The sequence below is a fragment of the Ixodes scapularis genome, unplaced genomic scaffold, assembly GCF_016920785.2.
Source record: "Ixodes scapularis isolate PalLabHiFi unplaced genomic scaffold, ASM1692078v2 PGA_scaffold11__112_contigs__length_91849675, whole genome shotgun sequence".
NCBI classification, from domain to species: domain Eukaryota; kingdom Metazoa; phylum Arthropoda; class Arachnida; order Ixodida; family Ixodidae; genus Ixodes; species Ixodes scapularis.
The window spans coordinates 22132175-22138714 of NW_024609837.1; positions in this window are offsets into that span (position 1 = coordinate 22132175).

Here is a 6540-nt window from a genome sequence, read left to right on the forward strand (position 1 = left end):
CTGATGGTCTGACAACTGCGCAAAGCAACGTCATCTCTGCATCACGATACTCTCTCTCGACGCTCATTGACTTCTCTTCCCTTCCGTCATCTGCTCGACGACCAAGAAGCAGCAAGTCTCTCCGGATGTTCCAAAAGGGGCGTTGAGGGGGTGGCCCCGAAGACGAGCTTCGACGTGGCTTCACAGGGCTCTGCTTGTCCGCTCCTCCTGAAGGCTCACTTTCCAAGGGCGCTGCAGAAGAGAAAGAGCCGCAGCAGTTGGGTCGACCAGTTCGACTGTTACTTTGTGCCAAAAGCAATGACTGCCTCGTGGAACCAGAGATGGTTCCGTCAGAATGCTTCGACCGTTCTCTTGCAGTTCTCTGATGGTCTGACAACTGCGCAAAGCAACGTCATGCCTGCATCACGATACTCTCTCTCGACGTGCCATGTCTTCTATTCCCTTCCGTCATCAGCTCGACGACCAAGAAGCAGCAAGTCTCTCCGGATGTTCCAAAAGGGGCGTTGAGGGGGTGGCCCCGAAGACGAGCTTCGACGTGGCTTCACAGGGCTCTGCTTGTCCGCTCCTCCTGAAGGCTCACTTTCCAAGGGCGCTGCAGAAGAGAAAGAGCCGCAGCATTTGGCTCGACCAGTTCGACTGTTACTTTGTGCCAAAAGCAATGATTGCCTCGTGGAACCAGAGATGGTTCTGTCAGGATTCTTCGACCGTTCTCTTGCAGTTCTCTGATGGTCTGACAACTGCGCAAAGCAACGTCATCCCTGCATCACGATACTCTCTCTCGACGCTCCATGTCTTCTATTCCCTTCCGTCATCAGCTCGACGACCAAGAAGCAACAAGTCTCTCCGGATGTTCCAAAAGGGGCGTTGAGGGGGTGGCCCCGAAGACGAGCTTCGACGTGGCTTCACAGGGCTCTGCTTGTCCGCTCCTCCTGAAGGCTCACTTTCCAAGGGCGCTGCAGAAGAGAAAGAGCCGCAGAATTTGGGTCGACCAGTTCGACTGTTACTTTGTGCCAAAAGCAATGATTGCCTCGTGGAACCAGAGATGGTTCGGTCAGGATTCTTCGACCGTTCTCTTGCAGTTCTCTGATGGTTTGACAACTGCGCAAAGCAACGTCATCTCTGCATCACGATACTCTCTCTCGACGGTCCATGTCTTCTATTCCCTTCCGTCATCAGCTCGACGACCAAGAAGCAGCAAGTCTCTCCGGATGTTCCAAAAGGGCGTTGAGGGGGTGGCCCCGAAGACGAGCTTCGACGTGGCTTCACAGGGCTCTGCTTGTCCGCTCCTCCTGAAGGCTCACTTTCCAAGGCCGCTGCAGAAGCGAAAGAGCCGCAGCAGTTAGGTCGACCAGTTCGACTGTTACTTTGTGCCAAAAGCAATGATTGCCTCGTGGAACCAGAGATGTTTCTGTCAGGATTCTTCGACCGTTCTCTTGCAGTTCTCTGATGGTCTGACAACTGCGCAAAGCAACGTCATCCCTGCATCACAATACTCTCTCTCAACGCTCCATGTCTTCTATTTCCTTCCGTCATCAGCTCGACGACCAAGAAGCAGCAAGTCTCTCCAGATGTTCCAAAAGGGGCGTTGAGGGGGTGGCCCCGAAGACGAGCTTCGACGTGGCTTCACAAGGCTCTGCTTGTCCGCTCCTCCTGAAGGCTCATTTTCCAAAGGCGCTGCAGAAGAGAAAGAGCCGCAGCAGTTGGGTCGACCAGTTCGACTGTTACTTTGTGCCAAAAGCAATGATTGCCTCGTGGAACCAGAGATGGTTCCGTCAGGATGCTTCGACCGTTCTCTTGCAGTTCTCTGGTGGTCTGACAACTGCGGAAAGCAACGTCATCTCTGCATCACGATACTCTCTCTCGACGCTCATTCACTTCTCTTCCCTTCCGTCATCTGCTCGACGACCAAGAAGCCGCAAGTCTCTCCGGATGTTCCAAAAGGGGCGTTGAGGGGGTGGCCCCGAAGACGAGCTTCGACGTGGCTTCACAGGGCTCTGCTTGTCCGCTCCTCCTGAAGGCTCACTTTCCAAGGGCGCTGCAGAAGAGAAAGAGCCGCAGCAGTTGGGTTGACCAGTTCGACTGTTACTTTGTGCCAAAAGCAATGACTGCCTCGTGGAACCAGAGATGGTTCCGTCAGGATGCTTCGACGGTTCTCTTGCAGTTCTCTGATGGTCTGACAACTGCGCAAAGCATTGTCATCTCTGCATCACAATACTCTCTCTCGACGCTCATTGACTTCTATTCCCTTCCGTCATCTGCTCGACGACCAAGAAGCAGCAAGTCTCTCCGGATGTTCCAAAAGGGGCGTTGAGGGGGTGGCCCCGAAGACGAGCTTCGACGTGGCTTCACAGGGCTCTGCTTGTCCGCTCCTCCTGAAGGCTCACTTTCCAAGGGCGCTGCAGAAGAGAAAGAGCCGCAGCAGTTGGGTCGACCAGTTCGACTGTTACTTTGTGCCAAAAGCAATGACTGCCTCGTGGAACCAGAAATGGTTCCGTCAGGATGCTTCGACGGTTTTCTTGCAGTTCTCCGATGGTCTGACAACTGCGCAAAGCATTGTCATCTCTGCATCACGATACTCTCTCTCGACGCTCATTGACTTCTATTCCCTTCCGTCATCTGCTCGACGACCAAGAAGCAGCAAGTCTCTCCGGATGTTCCATAAGGGGCGTTGAGGGGGTGGCCCCGAAGACGAGCTTCGACGTGGCTTCACAGGGCTCTGCTTGTCCGCTCCTCCTGAAGGCTCACTTTCCAAGGGCGCTGCAGAAGAGAAAGAGCCGCAGCAGTTGGGTCGACCAGTTCGACTGTTACTTTGTGCCAAAAGCAATGACTGCCTCGTGGAACCAGAAATGGTTCCGTCAGGATGCTTCGACGGTTCTCTTGTAGTTCTCCGATGGTCTGACAACTGCGCGAAGCAACGTCATCTCTGCATCACGACACTCTCTCTCGACGCTCATTGACTTCTTTTCCCCTCCGTCATCTGCTCGACGACCAAGAAGCAGCAAGTCTCTCCGGATGTTCCAAAAGGGGCGTTGAGGGGGTGGCCCCGAAGACGAGCTTCGACGTGGCTTCACAGGGCTCTGCTTGTCCGCTCCTCCTGAAGGGTCACTTTCCAAGGGCGCTGCAGAAGAGAAAGAGCCGCAGCAGTTGGGTCGACCAGTTCGACTGTTACTTTGTGCCAAAAGCAATGACTGCCTCGTGGAACCAGAAATGGTTCCGTCAGGATGCTTCGACGGTTTTCTTGCAGTTCTCCGATGGTCTGACAACTGCGCGAAGCAACGTCATCTCTGCATCACAATACTCTCTCTCGACGCTCATTGACTTCTTTTCCCCTCCGTCATCTGCTCGACGACCAAGAAGCAGCAAGTCTCTCCGGATGTTCCGAAAGGGGCGTTGAGGGGGTGGCCCCGAAGGCGAGCTTCGACGTGGCTTCACAGGGCTCTGCTTGTCCGCTCCTCCTGAAGGCTCACTTTCCAAGGGCGCTGCAGAAGAGAAAGAGCCGCAGCAGTTGGGTCGACCAGTTCGACTGTTACTTTGTGCCAAAAGCAATGACTGCCTCGTGGAACCAGAGATGGTTCCGTCAGGATGCTTCGACGGTTCTCTTGCAGTTCTCCGATGGTCTGACAACTGCGCGAAGCAACGTCATCTCTGCATCACGATACTCTCTCTCGACGCTCATTGACTTCTTTTCCCCTCCGTCATCTGCTCGACGACCAAGAAGCAGCAAGTCTCTCCGGATGTTCCAAAAGGGGCGTTGAGGGGGTGGCCCCGAAGACGAGCTTCGACGTGGCTTCACAGGGCTCTGCTTGTCCGCTCCTCCTGAAGGCTCACTTTCCAAGGGCGCTGCAGAAAAGAAAGAGCCGCAGCAGTTGGGTCGACCAGTTCGACTGTTACTTTGTGCCAAAAGCAATGACTGCCTCGTGGAACCAGAAATGGTTCCGTCAGGATGCTTCGACGGTTCTCTTGCAGTTCTCCGATGGTCTGACAACTGCGCGAAGCAACGTCATCTCTGCATCACAATACTCTCTCTCGACGCTCATTGACTTCTTTTCCCCTCCGTCATCTGCTCGACGACCAAGAAGCAGCAAGTCTCTCCGGATGTTCCAAAAGGGGCGTTGAGGGGGTGGCCCCGAAGACGAGCTTCGATGTGGCTTCACAGGGCTCTGCTTGTCCGCTCCTTCTGAAGGCTCACTTTCCAAGGGCGCTGCAGAAGAGAAAGAGCCGCAGCAGTTGGGTCGACCAGTTCGACTGTTACTTTGTGCCAAAAGCAATGATTGCCTCGTGGAACCAGAAATGGTTCCGTCAGGATGCTTCGACGGCTCTCTTGCAGTTCTCCGATGGTCTGACAACTGCGCGAAGCAACGTCATCTCTGCATCACGACACTCTCTCTCGACGCTCATTGACTTCTTTTCCCCTCCGTCATCTGCTCGACGACCAAGAAGCAGCAAGTCTCTCCGGATGTTCCAAAAGGGGCGTTGAGGGGGTGGCCCCGAAGACGAGCTTCGACGTGGCTTCACAGGGCTCTGCTTGTCCGCTCCTCCTGAAGGCTCACTTTCCAAGGGCGCTGCAGAAGAGAAAGAGCCGCAGCAGTTGGGTCGACCAGTTCGACTGTTACTTTGTGCCGAAAGCAATGACTGCCTCGTGGAACCAGAAATGGTTCCGTCAGGATGCTTCGACGGTTCTCTTGCAGTTCTCCGATGGTCTGACAACTGCGCGAAGCAACGTCATCTCTGCATCACAATACTCTCTCTCGACGCTCATTGACTTCTTTTCCCCTCCGTCATCTGCTCGACGACCAAGAAGCAGCAAGTCTCTCCGGATGTTCCAAAAGGGGCGTTGAGGGGGTGGCCCCGAAGACGAGCTTCGACGTGGCTTCACAGGGCTCTGCTTGTCCGCTCCTCCTGAAGGCTCACTTTCCAAGGGCGCTGCAGAAGAGAAAGAGCCGCAGCAGTTGGGTCGACCAGTTCGACTGTTACTTTGTGCCAAAAGCAATGACTGCCTCGTGGAACCAGAGATGGTTCCGTCAGGATGCTTCGACGGTTCTCTTGCAGTTCTCCGATGGTCTGACAACTGCGCGAAGCAACGTCATCTCTGCATCACGATACTGTCTCTCGACGCTCATTGACTTCTTTTCCCCTCCGTCATCTGCTCGACGACCAAGAAGCAGCAAGTCTCTCCGGATGTTCCAAAAGGGGCGTTGAGGGGGTGGCCCCGAAGACGAACTTCGACGTGGCTTCCCAGGGCTCTGCTTGTCCGCTCCTCCTGAAGGCTCACTTTCCAAGGGCGCTGCAGAAGAGAAAGAGCCGCAGCAGTTGGGTCGACCAGTTCGACTGTTACTTTGTGCCAAAAGCAATGACTGCCTCGTGGAACCAGAAATGGTTCCGTCAGGATGCTTCGACGGTTTTCTTGCAGTTCTCCGATGGTCTGACAACTGCGCAAAGCATTGTCATCTCTGCATCACGATACTCTCTCTCGACGCTCATTGACTTCTATTCCCTTCCGTCATCTGCTCGACGACCAAGAAGCAGCAAGTCTCTCCGGATGTTCCAAAAGGGGCGTTGAGGGGGTGGCCCCGAAGACGAGCTTCGACGTGGCTTCACAGGGCTCTGCTTGTCCGCTCCTCCTGAAGGCTCACTTTCCAAGGGCGCTGCAGAAGAGAAAGAGCCGCAGCAGTTGGGTCGACCAGTTCGACTGTTACTTTGTGCCAAAAGCAATGACTGCCTCGTGGAACCAGAAATGGTTCCGTCAGGATGCTTCGACGGTTCTCTTGCAGTTCTCCGATGGTCTGACAACTGCGCGAAGCAACGTCATCTCTGCATCACGACACTCTCTCTCGACGCTCATTGACTTCTTTTCCCCTCCATCATCTGCTCGACGACCAAGAAGCAGCAAGTCTCTCCGGATGTTCCAAAAGGGGCGTTGAGGGGGTGGCCCCGAAAACGAGCTTCGACGTGGCTTCACAGGGCTCTGCTTGTCCGCTCCTCCTGAAGGGTCACTTTCCAAGGGCGCTGCAGAAGAGAAAGAGCCGCAGCAGTTGGGTCGACCAGTTCGACTGTTACTTTGTGCCAAAAGCAATGACTGCCTCGTGGAACCAGAAATGGTTCCGTCAGGATGCTTCGACGGTTCTCTTGCAGTTCTCCGATGGTCTGACAACTGCGCGAAGCAACGTCATCTCTGCATCACAATACTCTCTCTCGACGCTCATTGACTTCTTTTCCCCTCCGTCATCTGCTCGACGACCAAGAAGCAGCAAGTCTCTCCGGATGTTCCGAAAGGGGCGTTGAGGGGGTGGCCCCGAAGGCGAGCTTCGACGTGGCTTCACAGGGCTCTGCTTGTCCGCTCCTCCTGAAGGCTCACTTTCCAAGGGCGCTGCAGAAGAGAAAGAGCCGCAGCAGTTGGGTCGACCAGTTCGACTGTTACTTTGTGCCAAAAGCAATGACTGCCTCGTGGAACCAGAGATGGTTCCGTCAGGATGCTTCGACGGTTCTCTTGCAGTTCTCCGATGGTCTGACAACTGCGCGAAGCAACGTCATCTCTGCATC